This window comes from Emys orbicularis, chromosome 9 (genome assembly GCF_028017835.1).
Source record: "Emys orbicularis isolate rEmyOrb1 chromosome 9, rEmyOrb1.hap1, whole genome shotgun sequence".
Lineage (NCBI taxonomy): Eukaryota > Metazoa > Chordata > Testudines > Emydidae > Emys > Emys orbicularis.
Window position 1 is genome coordinate 80,353,550 of NC_088691.1, and position 22,080 is coordinate 80,375,629.

General features: G+C 40.5%; 1 protein-coding gene across 6 annotated transcripts in view; it reads left to right on the forward strand.

The window, feature by feature from the left end:
- The window catches only part of MBNL1 (muscleblind like splicing regulator 1), a 194,375-nt gene that overhangs the window by 86,072 nt on the left and 86,223 nt on the right, over window positions 1–22,080 (forward strand). Inside the window, exon 2 of one of the 6 annotated variants that reach the window (XM_065410401.1) lies at window positions 1,768–1,799. The exons of the other annotated variants lie outside the window; for them this stretch is intronic. The gene's annotated coding sequence lies outside the window, so the exon portion shown is untranslated. The remainder of the gene's footprint in view (window positions 1–1,767; window positions 1,800–22,080) is intronic. 6 annotated transcript variants of the gene reach the window in all.

A 22,080-nucleotide genomic window follows, 5' to 3' on the forward strand; every position in this document is an offset into this window, starting at 1 on the left:
TTAGGTACCTTACTCACTTAGCGTCTCCATGCACACAAATGCCTATTGATACCAAGGGAAGTTTCAAACACGTAGATGGAAGAGACTCCCTAATCAAATTTACAGTTAATTGCTTTGGAAAAGCAAATGTGCCTGCCATTCCGAATGTATGTTTACACTAAAATCAGCAACAGCAAATAACCTAAGTAAAACAGGGCTGTTTGGGGTATAAATATAACACATGGGGGAAGAATAAACAAGTTATTTTTGTATATTAGAGATGACCATGCATAAATGACTCGTGGCTCTGCTTTGCTCTGCTACTTATGACTTATGCAGTCATCCCCAGCATGTAAAAATAACTTTTTTATGCTCCCTATTTTGTGCAATCTGTATTACAAGATAAGTATTTTCTATCACAAATGTTATTTTGCTTGTTTATGTTTTATTAACTACATTAACATGGTTAGCATGATCAGACGTTTAAACTGTGCTGTCACTGCACAGTGTGGGGGACCTGTGCCACATGACAGAACAGACTCCATTGGCTCTACAAAGAATTCTTCAAATTAGCTAAGAAGTTCCATAGACTTAATGCAGAGAATCACATTTGAGCACTGTTCAACCATTGGAATCCAGTACTATCTTCCAATTGATTGGACTGTCTGCTCTCTAAAAGGAAATGCTCCAAATCATTGTTTTCAGCAACGTGCTTCAGCATGTAGTTAATAATATGGACAATGAAAGTTAGAATAATACTGCAACTTCATGAATAAGCAAGATAACGTAAATGTTGAAAGTGTGCCTCCTTGGAGTTAACGCAGTCTAGGGTTTACGTTACACAGCTGACGTTCATTCACCCACCCCCAGCAATAAATTCTAAATGTATTGATATAGTTAATTATGCATCAAATACCTATCATGCCATTTCAGTGCAGCTAATGGGTGTGGTTGGTACTCAGCACTTCTGAAAATCAGCCCACTTATTTAGGAGCCTAATTGCAAATCTTAACCTGAATTCATTGACTATGAATGGCTATAGTAATATTTAAAAACCCAGTTTACAAGTTAAACAAAAGGAAAATCCCATATTGAGAAGTCTTGTAGAATTTAATAGCAAATTAGATCTTTCTTAGAATGTTTAAATTGACCTACAGAATTTAATAGATTATTTGTCATAGCTAATTTCAACAGCATGATCTTCAGTTTCTATTGGCTTCCTTTCTTTTTTAATTCAGTAGGAATTAAAATTTTTCATAAATTTTTCATAAAGGAAGTGAGTGTTTTAAACATGTTACAGCTTCTTACATGGAGATCACATTTTAGATTTAATTTTTATCAGTGTTTTGCTTACACAGACATATCTTTCTTAATACACATTTTCTACCTAACTGCATAAGAGCATTTGCCTTCATGTTATTCGTTGCTAAGCAAGCTAAAATATATGCAGGTATATAGTTCAATTTTGGCTAGAGTTTGACTGACTGCAGATTTCAAATATGATCAGAGGGAAACACCTCCTTTTGACTATAAAAGGTAATAGCACAAGTCCTTGTAATTTGTTATTTGTAAACTTATAAATAGCTGTTCTCTGTAGGTATAGTAACCAAGAATGCATTGGCTAGCATTATGCAAGGAGCTGCCTCCCCAGAGTCTGCTCTGGCTTCTGCTGTTGCTGCTTCCATTTTTGCTGGCCAAGGAAAAGCTGCTGACTTGGCATCCTTTGCAACTGATAGTATTGCAAATATTCAAGACATGAGTAATGGGTGACTTCTGGATCTTTACCAGAGCAAGAGGAAGCCGTCTTCTATCTACTGAAGGTAAGGAACAGAGATAGCTAATGGATGTTGGTGAGTGGCTAGGGCTTATTGAATAATAGGCTGGGGAAAACATCCAGACTCTGTGGAACAGCTTTTAGGGTCAGATGGAAGGAAAGAAGTCAAAACAACATCCCTTAGGCTTACAATTCTACCTTCCTTTAGAGTGTCCTAACTGATGTTACACAATCCCATCTGGGACAATTTTAGTTACATTTAGGCAAACTGGGTGAAATCCTCATCCCTGAAGTTTTTGACTGACATCAACAGGAGTGTTGCCATTACTTCAGTAAGGCCAGGATTTCACACACTGTCTTTATTCCTCACATAGTTTACAGTAAGTTGCCCAGTCTGTATTTCTGTTTTTTTCATTCAAACAAGTTATGTTCTAATACCCTGAGACTAGATTATCCTAACCTTACTCACTATAAGTAGAGCTGTACTTTTTTAACTAATCCCATTGAAATCAGTGGGCCTATTTGAAAAGTGCTGACCTCTTTATGGTGAGTGAAGGTTGCAGACTCTGGCCCATAGGCATGCTCTCCCATTCTCGCCCTTTTCTGTAGCAATTTCTTTCTTTCTTTCTCTCGCCTCCATCCAGCACCTTCCCTTTCCCCCTCACTTTTCTTGTGTTTTGCTGTCTTGCACATTCTTTCAATCCTTCACTCATCCATGTCCATCACTCCTTTCTTCCCTCTCTGGTCTTCTCTATCCCCATCAGTCCTTCCATCCTTTTCATCTTGGTTTTTTCCCCCCTTTTCTCTGTAATTTCCCCAGCTTAGTGATTAGTTCTTCATTGCCACAAAGCTAACAGGCTCAGGAGGCTTCAACAATTAGGTCCTTGTTGCATTTCTTACCAGCTCACACCAAGTGGAACCGGATCTAGCTCCCTGCATTTCCTAGTGTGCTCTGTTTCCAAGTGTCTTAGCACAGTCCACCACCTACCCTCTCTTAACCATCACTAGCTTTCTCTGCCTCCTCTCAAGTTTCTCTCTCACACTCTCTTGCCTAGACAAAATCACACCCATCAGCCTCTCCTCCCAGCCAAACATCTAGGTTGCTTCATCTTTCCTTTTCTCTTGTTGGGAGTGGGTGTGTGGGGGAAAGGAGAGCAGTTAAATAGAGTCTTACCCAGGCTGCCCATAGTGCCCCCTGAACGGAAGAAACAGGAGGAAGCATTGCATGCCTTTGCCTTTTGCTTCACAGCTATTTCACAACCAGGGTTTGTGCCTTAGACCTGGGAACAAGCTGGAAGTGTTGGTGAGTGTGTGTGGCTCACCAAATTATGCTGTTTGTACCATGCAAGCCAGAATTGGGGAATACTTCCCACACTTTTTTATGGTTTATAATTGATATAATTATGATGATGCCTAGAGGCCCCATTGTGCTGAGTACTATACACACACTTACCAGAAAGACAATCCTTGCCCCAAACAAAAGCTTACAAAATCTAAATAATTTTAGGGGTGTGTGTGGGTGGGTGTGGGTGGGTGTAAGTAAAATGAAGAACAAAAAAGAATTGTTTGCCCCACAAAAAACTGGTAGATGGTGAAATCCTTTCATTTATTTTATCTGAAAAGTTTCCTTGAGAATTCTTACACATGATATATTTAGATAACCTGTTCTTCAGTTTTTTTCTAAAATGCATTTATTCAATACTTTAAGTAAAATCCAATCTTATCCATGATTTACAGTAAGGAGTAAATCTGTCTTTGAGTCTTACACCACTGTGTGGAACATAAAGGTCCAATAGTGCACATGCACACACCCACATAAAAGAGGCTAAAGCCATGTTATTGTTTCACGTGCAGTAGGAAGGACACAGAAGAAGAACAATGTTTGGCCACAGACAGCTTTCTTCTCTTGCACATTAAAGGAGGAATACAAGTCCAGTTTTCTGGCAGCGTAGTCTTTTTTCTTTTTATTATTGCCATTGGATTTTGTGTTCAAAAACACAGAATTAAGCTTTTTTAAAAAATTAAATGAGGAAAAACAAAAAGAAGTCAAGGAGATTTATTATAAAGCTCCATAGCCAGCAGCATTTTTTTTCAGTATAAAATGAAGGGGAAAGGCTTCAGAGACACATTACAAGCTTCTGCTGATGTTGCAGCAATGAAATATGACTTTAAAAAAGAAAATGTGACTAATTTATGGACAACTATGGGCTTTAATCACAAGAGTAATTCTATCTCATATGTTCAGACTACAAGTGCCTTTGACTTCAGTGGATCTACTTGTGTGAGTAAGGCTTGAAGAGTTGGATTCACAATGGACCTTGAATATAGAGGGACCTTAGTTAGTTATCCAATTATAGAGCCGCCAGGGGCAGCTCCAGGCACCAGCGCAGCAAGCGCGTGCCTGGGGCGGCAAGACGCGGGGGGCAGCCTGCTAGTCACCTGAGGGCGGCAGTCGGGGCCTTCGGCGGCGTGCCTGCGGGAGGTCCACCGGTCCCGCGGTTTCGGTGGCAATTCGGTGGCAGGTACACCGAAACCGCGGAACCGGCAAATCACCCGCAGAAACGCCGCCGAATCCGCGTAACCGCCGAAGGCCGCCTGAATGCCGTGCTTGAGGCGGCAAAAACATAGAGCCGCCCCTGAGTGCCGTGTGTGTGTGTGTACAAAATTGCAAGTGCACAATTAGATGACCTATTTTAACAGCCTACTGGACTGTTCCTCAAGTGTTTTGTCTATAGCAAACTGGGTACTTTTAACTACAGCAGCTCTACTAAATAGACATTTACAGGTGTAAATAGATCCATATGAAATAAAAAGAACATCAGCTGCTCTCAGGTTTTCTGAAGTGCTGCAACCTACAAAACAGTGAATTCTTGGCACACCATGCAAATGCTGCAGGGATACTACAGAGTCTATAAAAATTGTTAACATAAATTTCTTATCTTTGCAACTGAAATGGACAGTGAAGTTACTACTGACTCCAATAGGATCCCACTTACCGTTCTGCATTTGCAAAATAAAACAACTTATCTAACAGTTAATTCTTTTTATGGTACTTTTTATATATTCCATTGTTCAGTTTGATGATTATGATTCTGCATGGAAGAGTTTAGATATCACAAAGCTGCTTACGTGAAGTTTTCCAGTGGTAGAGCTAGTGTGGTGTTTCGTACATTTCAGTTTACATCATTCCTTTTCACCTGGATTTGCTTTGTTCTTTCCTCAAGGACTCTCTTGAATTAATTTAATTAGCATGTTCATTGTTCAGACAGCTGTGGTAGAAATCACTGTAGGCTAAAATGTTCTGTTGGATCTGTGGGGCTCCTTTTGAAGTCAGTGGGAGACGCACACCCAGACTGGAGTAAAATGTGGCCAATTAACATTCAGTGTTGCTGTTAAATACCTCTTTATTGGTCTGGCATCCTTGGAAATAAGTTCTAATGCTGTCTTTTTCAGAACTAGATATTTATGTTTTGGGCAAAAACAGAATTGCTCCGATCCATCCAAATTGTAGGAGACCCATAGGAGAATTAACAGGGTTTTACAGCAATTCAAATTAATAGAGGAACTTTAAACCAGTTTTTATTTATAGATCCATAAAATAACCCAGTACAATGTCTATAGTGAATCTTCGCTATCCAACATAACATATACTTCTTAACACTCAAAGTCAAAAAGCCAATATTTTCATTGCATCTCCTGGTTTCTTTAACCAAAGCATGGCAGACCAGTGTGATCAATGTCTGCTTTGTCCCTGATACATTTTAAACAAGTGACTAACTTATAAAATACTGAATAAAGTTGCAGTTTGCTCCTAATACAACAACAGTAAGGACCAAAGGCTAAAACAGTGGGAAATCCAGTGTGATCCAATGTGTTTTGCAACATGATGTATTCCTTAACGTACAGGCATGGGCCAGGATTCTAATATTTATACCAACTAGCTGAACTGTTCATTCAGGTAAGTAGAAGGTATACATTAGATTGATATCAGCTCATGTAAAGTCTGATGCATGCTAAACTGATTCTGCTAAACAATCTGGGAGTGCTGCATCGTTAAAAGCTATGCTGCATAATTCTTAGGACCTAGTAATATATACAGATCTACAATGACTTAGAAATCTGAAATAGATCTCTCTGGCTCACTCTTTAAGATTACTGTGAGGTATCTGGTCATTTAGGATGAAATCCCGCACCCATGGATGTCAAGGGGAGTTTTGCTGACTTCAGTATAGTCAGGTTTTCACCATCAGTGCTTAGAGATTTGTATCCCTTTACCTCAAAAACAACAAAAATACTCAGCAGAATATTTTCCTTAATTTATTACAATGTCTAGAAGACTCAGACTTTTTGTTTTCCTTCTGGTAATTTTAATTTGTGTTTCTTTCATTGAATACAAAGTATACTGCTCAAGATGAGGTATTTCTTGTGAATCAACCAAAATGTGAAATTCAATTGGCTACATATGAGATCTGCCTTCTAAAGAGAATGTGGGGACTGAGTATGTATTGTAGTACCATAACAATATACATACGCAAAATCAATGCTTAACATGAAATAGTACCCACATGTCTTGGTTGATTTGGCTGTCTCATCATAAGGCACAAATCAACTCCCCATTCAGAATTCCAGCTTGTGAGTACTGTGTCGTCTGCCAGTTTTTCATCCTATATGTTTTTAATCACTAATGGATGATATAAGGCTGGCTATATTACTGAGACACCTTCCTCTCTGATATGGGGTCATCTGTAGCTGTCAGCAGCTGAAGTTTGTACTCACAATGTATGAAATTTGTATACTTCCTCAATTCCTTTCCACTTGCCAAGTGTTTCTTTTTCTTCTGTCTTTATTTAAAAAAACATTTAACCTTTTTATATATGTTAATGGTCTCATATAATTGTCGGAGACAGAGCTCATGACAGTTTTCTTTGGCTAAGATCCTCCGAGTTGCTGGGATGGGAGCTGAGCAAATCCATTGGGGGAGCTAAGGATAAGAGTAATTCATTTCCCCAGGCTGTGGAGTATCATCTGAGGTGCTGGGTGGAGCCTTCTCCTTTAGCTGGAGTAGGCTCCATTGCATACCCACACCCTGAATGGAGAACTGGAGGGTTTGTACAGCAGCTGCTGCCATGCAGGAAGCCCACATATAGCTGAGCCAGGCCGAGTGTGCATGTTACTTATGTGTATTCCCATCAAGCTCTGACCGCCTCCCCCTTGCTCAGCAGAGTAGCATTGGCCCTACTTCTTGGGGAGCAGAGGTGAGAGCTGGATTTTGGCTTTAGTGAAATAGTCAAAGCTTCATAATTAAGAGAAAAAAGTGTCATATGTAAAAATAAAAGCTGTTGGCACACTGCACTATAAGGCAGATTCATGATTCCTGTCTGTCGCTTTGAGTGGTATTTAATACTGATCATCAGAATGTTAATTATTAACCAAGTGAAGCCATTCATTACTGGAAATCTGAAACATCTGTCTGGCTTCTATAGTTCATCAGCCCAGGTTCTCTCTTTACTTCTCCCCCACAGTACGTGATATCTCTGAACTGTTACTTAACTTTGATAACTTATTTCATGATGCATAGCCCTTTTCTGGCAATAAGGCACAAAGGATCAGATTCTTCTACTTTCATACAATCCCAGTCATTGTAGTGGAGCTGCACAGATGTAAATTAGATCAGACATTTGGTCTTAGGGCTCAAATGTGCCATGAGGTCACAGCCCCATGCTGGGGACAGTGACAAAGTGAATTGCTGCAGTGTTAGCTCGAAGACGCCTAAGGCGCAGTGCCTCATGGAGTTCTCAGGAGGCAAAGTCACCTCATCAACCTTCAGAACTTATGTACTTTCCTCAGAATCCTGTCTGCCCCCTGCCCTTCCCCACTCCAATAGCACAGGTAGCCAGAAGCAGTCCATCTGCTTAAAGGAATTCTGGGACTGCAGTGGTGCCCAGCCCCTCTCTGCTGCATAAAGGGTGAAATATTCCTTGTGCCCTCTCCAGTGATGAACCTGCTGCAAGGGCTGACTTCCTTGGGTTTTGCAAATCTGTCAGCTAAATCCAGTGGAAAATCTTACATTGAGATACGATATGTGGGTTTGTAACACACTCTGAGCAACTCAGATCCCAATATCAAAAAATGGATTATCGTGGTCTATAAGTGTAATATCTGTGATAGATGACATTGTGAATTTAAATTTTGCTTAGCTTTTTCAGATAAGCACCTGGAAGCCAGAATAAAAATAATTGCTGGCACATTTTTAAAGTGTGAGGAGAAGTTGTATTATATGGCATGCCTCCTAATGAAATGAAAGGTGAATGTGTGTAAGTGAACATGTTGCTCTCTCTGGATTGGTTGCTGCTTGGATAGGATATAAGGATTCTCTACAGTTAATGGAGGTCTTCCTTTAGCTCAAGTGGTAGTGTTCTGGTTTTACTGGAGATGTAGGACTAGGGTTCTAGACCTGCCTGTGCTGGTGTGTGCAGTATATTCCAGAGGTGTAGTAGCCTCTCTGTAGTTAAGGGTGAAAGCAGGATTCCATTTTATATGGCCAGTTTTGGATTTCCTTTTCTATCTCCCATCTCCAACAAAAGAGAAGGAAAAGATTAAATCCTTATCCTTTCTGATTTTAAGAGCTGAGTCTCATTGACAATGTATTCTGGAAATTTTGAATAAATTGAGCATGAACTCTTCAAGATTAAAAACCTTAAAATTGGCTCCTTTTTAAAATGCTGGAAAAGTCGCTAATATTTCGGTGCGTCCCTCTGTTTGTCCAACAAAATCACATTGCAGTGCAACACTGGAGACAGGTGGATTTTGACATTGTCACATGCAGTAACCGCTTTCAGGGATGTAAACAATAGAACGTTTAGGGCTAAAGATGGCAGCCCCCTTATCTTGGTGAGGACTCACTTGCACAAGTAGTCCAATTGACTTCAGTGGGACTACTCCGCTAAGTGCTCAGCCTGAGAACAATCCTGCCCTTAAGAGATTGCCATTGTTTGAAAACTAGCCTTGATTCTCCATCATTGAAGCTGATGGGAAAAAAATAAAAGGCCAAAGAATTATATTCTATGACAGCCATTACCATTGATAAATTCCTACACCAGCCAAAGCAAAGGTACTGGACTGCTGTATTGTTTGTCCTGGGAAGCATAGGGACTGCATGATTGCTCAGCGGGGTGGCACCCACAGAGAAGCTGAGCACAATCTAATCCTACATGAACAAATAATGAAAAGGCAATTTGAGGCTGGTTTGTGTTGAGCCCCTCCATTTCCCCTTCAAAAAAAAAACTATTTTAACACTAAGCAGTGAAAACAGAAGCAGCTGTTTCCAGCTGAAAGCATTTTCTTCTGAACAATACAAAGTTAACTTATTTATTGAAGCTTCTTCAAGGAGGTGGTGGCACAGTCACACATGTTGCAGTTTAATGCCCTGCAAAAAGTGCTGCAGAAAAGCTCTTGCCCCATCGATTCCAATGAGTTTTAAGCGACTACTTTGATTTATTTGTCTCTTTCTTTGTCTGCTGTTTCCACTAAAGGACAGTAGAAAGTGAGTCGAAAGCTATTTAAGCACAGAACCCAAATATAACACCAGCATAACTAAAAAGGATACAGACTTTATCAATGATGCATGTGCTCTGCTTTAAGGTAAAGTATTATGTAGTATAGTTACAATGGGTTAAATTAATCTCTAAAACCCTGTGCAGTTACACCAGCAATTAATTTGACCTATGCATCCTATCTAGACCTTTATTAGATGGCTAAGTATCTTGGGGGGAAAAGTCCTCCGATTCAGTCAAATCATTTTTATGAGTAAACTGAATTGCCTTAATTTAACCACAGTATAAGTAGAGCCATGCAAATCCGTGGATATCCACTTGAGATCTGTGGATCAGATGCGGACAGGGCTCTAAGTATAAGCAGACTGTCATAAAAGGGTTAAAATTTTAGCATTGCTGAGCCCAGAACACCAGTTGTATGTTAAAGTACAAAAATGTTTTACAGTGTGTTCCGAATAATTATTTAGTTGTCATGTGTGTGCCAGTACAAGTGATACCTATTTGGCTATTCTGATGGACCTAGAAGCACTATTTTTCTACTATAATGCCAGAGACACGGTCTGTGTTTCAGTCTCCTGAGATTTCTCCCCCTTTTCCTCCATATTGGCTGTTTTCAATTTACTTTCCAAATACAGTATGTGCACTGTAATTAGGTAGCATGTTTTGGATGTTATTGAAGCAATATGTTTTCAGCTAAGAAAGTTTACTTTATTGTAAAATTTCTTACACATGTGGGTGTTTAGCCACCCGAGTGTTCTTTGTTTTCCTAAAAATATACCCAGGTCATGTCATTCTATTTCAGTTCAGCAGTTTAAAATACATAGTGATACCCTGCACTTGGTGGGGTTTTATAAAAAGTAAAATGTGTTGGATTTATTTTGTCTACTTGGAACTAAAAATGCTAGCAAACTCTCACACAGCTGTGAGGAGCAGAACTCATATTTAATTGGACACTTTAATTCAGTTGAGTAATGTTTCTTTTAAAAGTAGGAGATTAAGGTTTTGAAGAGTGAAGTTTTGGTAAGAGATAGGTTCCTAATATTGAGCCTGATCGTGAAAGTCTTGTGTGCATGGAATTTCTATTAAATTTAAATGGGAGTTCTGCAAAATGCAGTGTGTGTAGGATCTGATCCATTGTCTAATTGTCTTTGGTATTAAATGAATATAATCTAAACAGTGACTTCTTAGGACATTTTATACGGACTTTCAGCACATGGCTTATTTTGTAGCTAAACGAATCTGAATGAAAGCACCTATTTGTTTTTCCAGGTAAAAAGAATAGTCTGTGTCCTTGAGCCACCTAGATCTATGTGCAGGGATTCATTTGAACCTCTGTGCATTTGCTCCACAAAAATTCACACTTCCTTTGAGTTTTAGACTGAAACAAAACTAGAATCTCAAAGGCAAGCAAAACTCATTAGAAAGCACCAAGTTTCCCTGGTTTGGTGCTAAAATTGTGTGACACTGAATTTCTACTGGCTTCAGTGTGAGATTCACAAATTGGTTCAGATTTATTTGAATTTGGGCTCAGGTTCATTGGAATCTTTCAGTGAACTTTAGTGAACTTTAGCAGTGAACAGAGAATGCAACCTAACTCAATCCAGTATTGCCTACAATGGGTGCTGGAACAGATCTTCAAGCCACCTTAAAAAGCCATTCTTGAAGGTGGAGTGGGGCCATAAGATGGCACTGTCTATTAGGAGAGCCAAGGGTTGTGCTCATTTCACAGCCAACAAACCCTTCCACTAAGGGTTGAGATGAGCACAAGACAGCTTCTATTGCAGGATGTCATGCAGTCCCATGTTCTTCTGGCTGGCCAAGTATCTGACACTGTAGCGGCAGATTCAAATGCTGTCTGTATGGAGAGTAGGAAGAGGCTATTGCAGAGGCAGCAGGGAAGGAAACGGCCAAGAACACAAATTGACAAGCAGTGTAGCACAGGTCTGGCAGGGTGCTACTGTTTCTATGCCATTCATTGACCCTATAGAAACTACAGCTGAAGACCATGAAACTATAGCTAAAGACCATGACCAAACTCCCATTGAATTCACTGGGGCCAGGATTTCACCCTACAAGTATTTACAGTACATGGCAAGAGGGAATAATAAGCATTTATGTAGTGCTTTATAACAAGTTAACTAATGTAAAGCTTACTCGGATCAAAGTCCTAGTATTAGAATGCCAAAACCCAGGGCAGGCACTGCTGTTACGCAGCAGATAAAAGTGATCATTTTTGCTGTTCCCTGTTTATGCATATTAAAATCATCTCCTTTTTTCCCTACAAGAGTCTGCCTGTTCACAAACACAATTGATCCTTCCAGCTGAGAAGTGCCATCTGCATCAAAGTGCAGGGTTGTGACCGTTTGGATTGGGTGAAAGATGCTTTCAAATTCGGAATGAGATTTTATATTGCTTCATTGGAAAACACAACAGAATCCTTCAAAACAGGCTTGAGATACTTAAAACAGCTGATTTGAAATTAGAGTATGTCGAGTGGAACTTTACTCCAAATGAGTGAGACCTGCAGGTATGCTACACATTAAGGGCCTGATTCCACCAGGAGCGGAGTACCTCCTGTGAGGTGCCGAGAAACCTCAACTTCCATTAATTTCAATGGGAATTGTGGAAGGTAGGCATCCACTAGGACAGAGCTCTGCTGGCCTAAACCAAAGCTCACTGAGGTGAACAGGAGTCTCCATTATCTTTAATGAGCTTTGGATCAGGCCCTGAATGTTTTCTATATGGTTTTGTTCTTTTATATAGGAAGTGTAGTTCCAGTGGTTCCAATACTAAAATTAAATGTTTTGCACCCTCGTTCCAAGTTAACTTGATAAGCCTCTGCTCAGAGCAAGGTGCTACAGGATAAAACAGTCCATTTTGCGGGTAACTGGTGACAGGAGTGATAGGAGTGGCTGCAAAAGTGGTTCTGAACATATGCAAAAGGCTCACTTCCGTGAATTTTTAACTCTCAGAAATGCCCATTTAGGAAAAGTATTGGCCTGAGAGGGGAATGTTGCCAGGAACAGGAAATTAGAAAGCACAGAAGAAAGGAAGTGTAAAAGCCAAAGGTAGCAATGGGTGAGAATTTAGAGCCCAATCCTGCCAGATGCTGTGTGCCTGTTGCAAAGTGTTGAGCCTCCTCAACTTGCATTGCCAGCACCTTGCAATAGCATTGGGCCCCAGGATAGCAGTAAGTGCTGATCTTTCTACTGCAGCCATCTGTATTGCAAGGGCCTTGTCATTGACTTTCATGGCTAGACATGAATGGCATAGAAACAGTAGCACCCTGCCTATTATTTTTAATAACTTTTCCCCACTGCCTGTTTCTACTTACAAGCGTTAGAAATTTGGTTCTCTTGAACGGTTTGACTACAATTTGAACATGAAACCTGAAGCACCAATCCTGCAAACTGCTGTGCTCGAGGAGACCCCTACAGCTGCATAGAGCCCCCCTGCCTTCATTGGGACTCCATGGAGGCACAGAGATCTGCCAGTTGAGAGCAGCTTCAAGATTGGGGTTTCAGGTTGCATGTTCAAATCTTAGTCAAACCGTTGGGGCCTAAGCGAGAGTCGTACCCCAGGACAATTTATATTTGACTGTTTCTGTATAAATTATGCTGTTCCATGCAGGTTGAAAATTTACTCCATGAATAATGCATAAGTTGCAGTGTAAACACTCAGTGTAAACACTTTAGTATCAGGTATAAACTATTGAGAGGATTTAAAATCTGTTACGGAACTTGAGATACTGCAGTTTTCAGAACTAGAAAATAACACTATCAAATACACAGCAAGTTTTAAAATCGCTACTTGCTAGGCAAGGAAACAGAGAACTTTGTAGTTTTTATTTGGATTATGCTAATAAATTGACTTGGCATGTTCAGGACTCTATTATATGCATGGTTTCAGTCAGGCCCACCGACTGCAGTTCCGGGCCCCTGCTGGTGCCCAGCGAGCTGCTGGGTGCACTCTTCTGGCACGGCCAGGGCTTCCACATGCCTGCCCGGCTGCCTTGGCCGCCGCCAGTACCTCCCTGCGCATGCGCCGACTTCTAGATTTCCCAGGGTGCTTGACCCCCTGCTCCGTCCTAGGCCCCTACCTCCAATGCCCCACTCCACCTCTTCCCATCCCTGTTCTACCCCCGAGGGCACCCCATATACAACTGGTGCCTCCCCATAGTGGGGGGGCACTATCTAAAGGGCAGGTCACGTGCCCTGCCCAGGGCCACCGCGCTCTCCCTGCCCCATGTTACCTGCAGGGATGGGGGCCGCTTTGTCCTCCCGCTGCGTCTCCTGGTATGTTCCGTCGCTCTCCCTGGCAGGCAGGAGCCCAGGAGGAAGCCGCTTTTAACGCCGGTCCCTCCCGGTCACTGCTCTGCAGCCCTGCCCGGCTTGGGAGGAGGCGGCTTCCGCTCTCCGCCTGGGAAGCAGCAGCAGCGGTGGCTGGGGGTCCCAGGCCCTTTTAAATCGCCCAGGCTCCTGGGCAAATGCCCCCTTTGCCCCTTCCTTTCGGCAGGCCTGGTTTCAGTTCTGTTGTATCGGCTTGTGACCGGCAATGTAGACAGCTGTGCTTTAAATCAACTTCTGTTAACTAAAGGCCCAAATTAAAAAAAATAATAACTGAGCTTTAGATTTAAATAGCACTCCATGTATTGGGTGAAAATGGAGAACAATTTGTCATAAAGTTATTTTTTTAACAAAGCTGTTAATTCCACATGCAAAAATGTACTGTGTAATTTTGAAAAAATACTTTCTGATTTGCATCTTACCACATATAGTAAAGCATAAGATTTCAAGCTGTATCCTCATTTTACTCAGGGCTTGATCCTGCTCCCATTCAAGGCAGTGGGAGTATTCTCATTGACTTGGATGGGAGAAGGATCAAGCCCTCAGTGAGGTTATTATAAAATATAAACATGTACATCATGTAACAAACCAGATTGCTTAGGGGCCAACCCTGAAAGGAGCTGAGCACCTCCTGTTGACTTTAGTAGCAGTTTGAGGTCTGATCCTATAAACATTTGCTACCAGAAGTAATGCTCATTACTATCTGTAGTATCATATAAATCCAGCGTTACTTCTCCTGGTAGTAAGCACTTCTTCCAATAGTAAGTGCCTGCAGGATTAAGCCCTCAAAACATTGAGCATGTTATAAGAGAGATTCAGCAAGTTTCATTTTTAGATACCCAAACAATAACCCAGTAATTACTCTACTGCATAAGAATCAGTGTCGGGACTGTTAGTCATCTATTTTGTCACCTATGGCACTAACATGAAACATTTTCCGTTCTTAAATGGCATGCCCTGTTAGCTGATCAGGAACCCTTTCTCTGGGGGGGAGGGATAGCTCAGTGGTTTGAGCATTGGCCTGCTAAACCCAGGGTTGTGAGTTCAATCCTTGAGGGGGCCACTTAGGGATCTGGGGCAAAATCAGTACTTGGTCCTGCTAGTGAAGGCAGGGGGCTGGACTCAATGACCTTTTGGGGTCCCTTCCAGTTCTAGGAGATAGGATATCTCCATATATTATTATTATTATTATTATTATATGTGCCTCCCTTTGTAAATTTCTGGTAGTTTTTTTATAAAAGTCACTTACATGCCAAAGACATCTGCATAAGTAATCTGTTTTCTACTATACTTCCACATTTTCCCTTATTTGAATTATGTAGCAGTGTGTTAGCGTTTTCTTAACTGAATACTAGGTATACAGTGCTCTAAGATTTTCAATATCTAGAGAAGAAAGCACACATTTCGGCAGCTGTAGCAAGAATCATAATGCAGTTTAGATTCCACTGTTATTTTGTCTCTGAGAAATGTTATGTTTTCTGCTCAATTTCCTTTGCTACATTAATTCTACATGCATTAACTAGCAGCTATTACTGTAGGCACTGAAACTAAAAATACACCTTTAACTCTTTCCATGAGTGAAATAATTAATATTAAATAATTTGTTTGTCTTATAATTGCTGAAAGATTTTTGTTCTGTTTTGCTCTGTTTCTTTGACTGGACTGGGGAAAGTTTCATTGAGGGCTCTAGTCTGAGCTCTTTCCTTACTCAACATTTCTTTCCAAAATGCTTTGTGTAATTAAATAATACAACAAATCAGTTAAATTATTGTTTTGTTTTGTTTTAACAAAGGAGTGGGAGAATAAGAAATTAAGAGTTACAGGCAAAGAAAAATTGGATTTCCCACAGGGATATGAAATGAGATGCAGAGTTATAGAGGAAGAGAGTTACAGGAAGTCCGTTCCAGACAACAGGAAGGGGAAGGCTCTCATGCCAAGCAATGGCAAGCTAGTGTGTATTTTGGCGGGAAAGGATTGAGATGGAGAGACAATGAGGAGCCTAGTATTAGAGGCATGATCCTGTTGAAGTCAAAAGGAGTCTTTCCATTGACATTAATGGGAAGTGTATCAGCTCCTTTTGCGAAGATCTGCACTCCTGCTCTGGCCCCTTTATGCTGGGTAAAAGGGCTGAAGTAGTGTAAAGAAGATCTGGCATAGGAACTGGGCATTACAGCTTCAGGCTGACCTCCTAGCTCTGGTGTAGAATGTGTGTTTAGGCATAGGAAGAGACTATTACAACAAGATAGGCTCCCAGGACTCTGTAAACTATACTGGGGGCCATTCCAGCCCTGAGAGCAGCCTGGAGTCAGGTGGGTGTAAAGGTGGCGTAAAGCCACCATAGCCCGCCCTTGTCACACATTGTAGCTCCGTATTCTGTGCTGTGACTTACAGGCAAAGCACAGAATTTCACCCTAGATGAGCAGTATGAGAGGTAGAGAGAAGCGAGGTCTGTTGGGTAGGGAGGAACTGAGTCTCTGGAAGATTAAAAAAGTTATGGGCCTTCTTCCAGAGTTGGCTGTATTTTAAAGAAGCCTCATTGAAGGCACAGGAACAAACTATCCCGATGTGCAGAAAGAATAGCAAATATGGCAGGCGACCAGCTTGACTTAACAGGGAAATCTTCGGTGAGCTTAAACACAAAAAGGAAGCTTACAAGAAGCGGAAACTTGGATAGATGACTAGGGAGGAGTATAAAAATATTGCTCAAGCATGCAGGGGTATAATCAGGAAGGCCAAAGCACAGTTGGAGTTGCAGCTAGTAAGGGATGTGAAAGGTAACAAGAAGGGTTTCTACAGGTATGTTAGCAACAAGAAGAAGGTCAGGGAAAGTGTGTGACCCTTACTGAATGGGGGAGGCAACCTAGTGCCAGATGATGTGGAAAAAGCTGAAGTACTCAATGCTTTTTTTGCCTTGGTCTTCACAGACAAGGTCAGCTCCCAGACTGCTGCACTGGGCAGCACAGTATGGGGAGGAGGTGAGCAGCCCTCAATGGTGAAAGAACAGGTTAAGGACTAATTAGAAAAGCTGGACATGCACAAGTCCATGGGTCTGGATCTAATTCATCCGAGGGTGCTGAGGGAGTTGGCTGATGTGATTGCAGAGCCATTGGCCATTATCTTTGAAAACTCATGGTGATCTGGGGAGGTCCCACATGATTGAAAAAAGGCAAATATAGTGCCCATCTTTAAAAAAAGGGAAGAAGGAGAATCTGAGGAACTACAGACCAGTCAGCCTCACCTCAATCCCTGGAAAAATCATGGAGCAGGTCCTCAAGGAATCCATTTTGAAGCACTTGGAGGAGAGGAGGGTGATCAGGAACAGTCAACATGGATTCACCAAGGGCAAGTCATGCCTGACCAACCTGATTGCCTTCTATGATGAGATAACTGGGTCTGTGGATATGGGGAAAGCGGTGGATGTAATACATCTTGACTTTAGCAAAGCTTTTGATATGGTCTCCCACAGTATTCTTGCCGGCAAGTTAAAAAAGTATGGATTGGATGAATGGACTATAAGGTGGATAGAAAGCTGGATAGATCGTCAGGCTCAATGGGTAGTGGTCAACAGCTCAATGTCTAGTTGGCAGCCAGTATCAAGTGGAGTGCCCCCGGGGCTGTCCTGGGGCTGGTTTTGTTCAACATCTTAATTAATTATCTGGATGATGGGATAGATTGCACCCTCAGCAAGTTTGCGGATGACACTAAGATGGAGGGAGAGGTAGATATGCAGGAGGGTAGGGATAGGGTCCAGAGTGACCTAGACAAATTGGAGGATTGGGCTAAAAGAAATCTGATGAGGTTCAACAAGGACAAGTGCAGAGTCCTGCACTTAGGACGGAAGAATCCCATGCACAGCTACAGACTAGGGACCGAATGGCTAGGCAGCAGTTCTGCAGAAAAGGACCTAGGGGTCACAGTGGACGAGAAGCTGAATATGAGTCAACAGTGTGCCCTTGTTACCAAGAAGGCTAACGGCATATTGGGCTGCATTAGTAGGAGCATTGCCAGCAGATCGAGGGAAGTGAGTATTCTCCTCTATTCGGCACTCGTGAGGCCACATCTGGAGTATTGCGTCCAGATTTGGGTCACCCACTCCTCAGCCCCTGCTAAAGCTACTCACTCCTTTCCAGTGACTCAGGTGGGCAAGGAGTAGGATTGTAAAAGGCTAGAGCATACAGCCAAAATAACTGAGAGCAGCCCTGAGACTCAGAGCCACATTTTCCCACTCCTCAGCTGCTCTGTGTAAGCTTGCACAGCTGAGGATCTCATCTAGCCCTCTGTTCATAGCCAATTACCACCAGTGGCTACATCTTGCTTTCACTGACTTCCATGATAGTAGGATCAGAGCTGTAGACACTTCAGTTGCCAAAATGAATATATGCTATAATAAGAATATCGTATAAACATTTTCAAGCACTGGGAAATCAAAATATGGACAATTACATAGAATTATCTTAAGAACTGCCTTCAAATTATTATTCTTATAAAAAGTCATTTCATAGGGCTGTGCAGAAATGCAGGCAAGCACAGCTGTGAGCTTAGTTATAGCATTATAGATATAAAATTGTTGGAACAACATACAAATAATGAGCTACAAAGCTTAGAGGGAAATTCATTTTATGTATAATTAAAATATCAAATTATTGAAAAAGTATGTTAGATATTTTAAAAGGGATCCTTTCTTTTTGGAGTTAATCCAGGACATTATAATCTATTTATCAAATGACTTCTATTAAAAAGGAGCAGTGCATTTTGCAACTGTAATTCCCTTTGCATTTATTTGTGTTCTGATACTGTAATTTTCAATGTAATGACATATCATTGCCATAAAATCACACAAGGTATTATATGCACTTTAAGGGTAGGGGAAAATGTTTTCCCCTTTTTAAATAAAGAATTAACTATATATGGGGTGAGTAATTCTTTCCTTTTCACCAGACTTTGTTGTAAAAATTACAGCTCAAGCTCTGTATATACATCTTACAGTCAAACACTTAAGCCATGTCAAAATATATTTTAATCATTGTTCATAGAGCAGAAGGGTCAAGCCACTGGAAAGAGCTGCGCTGAAAATACAGTTGTGTTGCTCTTGCATTCTTTTAGAGCCAAATCTTTTACACATGTGAATAGTCCTTACTCATGCAAATAGTGCCATCAAACCTATAAGTGTTATGGGCCTGATATAGGGCCCTCTGAAGTCAATGGAAGAAATATTCCCATTGATTTCAATGTGCTGTGGCTCAGGGTAAGAGTCTGCAGGATTAGGTTCCATACTGTGGTAATTGTAGTCCCAATAGTTGGCTCAAACAACCCTTCCTTCCAGTACCAAAACAGTAACACGTGGGTCTGAATAAGCATGAGAGGGACATGGGTGTAAGTGCAGGGTCTAGAGAAGCCTGCAGGATATGGGCATTAGTTGTTGTTGTTTGCTGCTGTTGTTATTATTAGTAGTAGTAGTATTTTATTATTTTTATTATTATTTATTTGTATTATGATAGCATCTGGGAGCTCTAGTCATGGACCAGAACCATGGACCAATGCTAGGCGCTGTACAAACACAGAACAAGAAAAATATGGTCCCTGCCCCAGAGAACTTACAATCTAAGACAAAGATAACAGAGGGATGCAGATGGACAAATGGAGGAATACAAGGAAACAATAGTGGTCAGCATGATAGGCAATGGTCTCAAGACACCAGCAGCCTTAGTTAAGGCATCGGCATATTCAGGTATACTAGCAGTCTTCTAACAAATGTATTGTCCTGCTTGTATTCACACAAAAAAAACCCCATAACTAAATAGTGTAGAGAGAATATATATCTTTGAAATGGAAACTTTTTGTTTTTTGAGAGGCTGTGAGGAAAATGGGATGAGCGAATTCTACTGTTCTGCAGATACATTCACATATGTAGTGTCAATAAAACAGTATGTTTTGAAGCATATAAAGTAAGCACTGAATTATGCCACTGTCAAATAGGAAAGTTTTGAGCGCCAGAGAGTTTATGTTTTGGACAGACACACAGTTTTTTTAATATTGGAAAAGCAAACTGAAACTGGTAGACAGAGAAGGAGAAGGATAGTTCCAGGGACTGGCAATGAGTTTTAGAGTTTTTGACCTCTAGGTCAGAAATTTATACCTAGCATAGGACAGAAGTGACTGAAATGCAGTCATCAAATGGCTGTTCATGGTTTATTCGAAATATATCGGTGGCCTCAGTCTAGTTCCTCTTGATCCATTTAGGAGTGTAAGTCTCATTCAAAGCACTTAACTACTTTTGAAAATTTCACTCCAGGTATCCAGATTGCCAAACCATCGATCACAAATGGCTCCAATTGATAGCGGTGTTCTCAGTTTCAACGGAGACACCAAGAAGTGAGAGGATTTGGAAACTGAACTCTTTCCCGGTGCTGGTCACCCCCTTCCCCCATTCAGGGTTGTAGTTATATTGGAAAATTTGAAGTATGTGCATTCTATTCAAAGAAGAAATAATGGTCTTTTCCAGGGCATCAGCACCTTTACTAAGCATTAAATTAACTTTCTTTTTTTTAAAAATTCAGGATTGGACCCTAGTACCTAGTTATGTAGTCAAAATGTTAGCAACTGACCTTCCCAGCCCCCTTCACATTAAGGGAATGACACAAAGGGACCAGAGTGAGTGATCAGCATCTGGCCCAAGGTATGGCATTTGTTAGTTTTTCTGAGGTGTATATTTCCTTTAAGTATTGTTTATTATGAGGATTACATAATAATTGTCTGTGTTGCACCTGAGCAATACCGCCAGAAAGGGAAAGATTTTATAAATAAATGGTCAGACTGTGATACTGTTACTTATGTAGAGTGCTGAATGGAACTACTCACAGAGTCAAGTGCTACTCAGCGTGAGGAAGGATGTCACAATTGGGTCCAGAATTATAAATTTTACATATGTACATTGCAAACTGATTTTTTAAATCATACAAGCAAGCTTTTTTATTTTTAAACTGTAGCAGTTCAGCTTTAAAATAGCCTCTATAATAGAGAATTCTCCAGTGTATTTATACTTAGGTGAGGATACTAATTATCCAATTCAGATTTCCATGACAACCATCTTACTTTTGTCCCCAGGTAGAAAAGACCATTTAAAGTGCCAATGCACAACCAAAACAAGCTTAAAATGTTATAGTATCTCATTTATGTATATATAAACATTTTTAAAATAAATGACCCTATAAGACAAACTTTTAAAATGTACACTCAAAACAATGAATTCCTAAGCTGTAATGGCATGCTTTTTGGAAACACCTTATGGCACAATAGCAACTTGACACTGTGGTGATGAGTTTCAGAGAAATACCTAACACATAGACATCTGATATATAATCATTATATACTGACTAAATTAGACCCTTCTCTTCTTAAAGTATAACAACTTCAGAGGACTTTAAAATATGATTGAGCCGCTGCTTTCCTGGAGGAGTATAAATAAATAATGATAATATATATATTTTAAATTGTATATGTGTATATAGATAGATACATTAAATAGTGAATATAGTATAATCAAGATGCGCACATTACCTAGGGTTTGAGCCAGTGTTCATTGAAGTTCATTGAAGGACTGGCATTTGTTCCCTTAAAGAAATGTATGGCCTTGCTTTTGTAACCATATGCTCCCTTCTCCTGAGCAGGGAGCTCTCTTTTATTTGTTTATAAAGCACCTAGCACAATTGTACTAATAAACAATTTAAAATACACATCTCTGAAACACCATACAGTATCCATCCTTTAAAGGATTATTTTGGGCACAGTACTGTAGAACTTCTGTATTTTCCTTCATGCAATACTGAAGCTGGAGAAAAGTTGCACAAGTGTTAGCAGCATTGCAAATGTGCTCTACAAAACATCCGTTAGACAATTGCAGTCAGTTGGAAATGACAGTTCAATTGCCTAGTACAGATTTTACTCATTTTCTCAGAACTGTTAGTACCTTAAAGGAAGACTAAGGACTAAGTAACTAATTTTCAAAGCAGTTGACTATTTCATGGTTAACTGGGTTGAGTCATCCGCAGGGAAACTGTAGACAGTAGACAGAATTGTTGATAAAATAATCCACAGTACCTGCAGCTGGCTTAGTCTTGCACAGTGGTTCTTTGTTCAAAGCCTCTTGCTGGTCTGTACTGTGCAAAGCTTTAATGATAAATGGAGTAAATCCCTCATGTGTTTTACTCAATCTTGAAGTACTGTCACTGCTTTTACTATTAAAATGATAGTTCTCAGATACATTAGGTTAAGGATCATATGGACTAGTAGAGATTGCTACCAAAGGACTGTATGGCTTTAGGATTATTTTTCTGTAAAAAGTATAACATGGAACCATTTTCTAGAGATTTATTTGGAAATCTGTATAGTTTTCCAATATTTGCTGTCATTATCCACGTGTGAAACTATA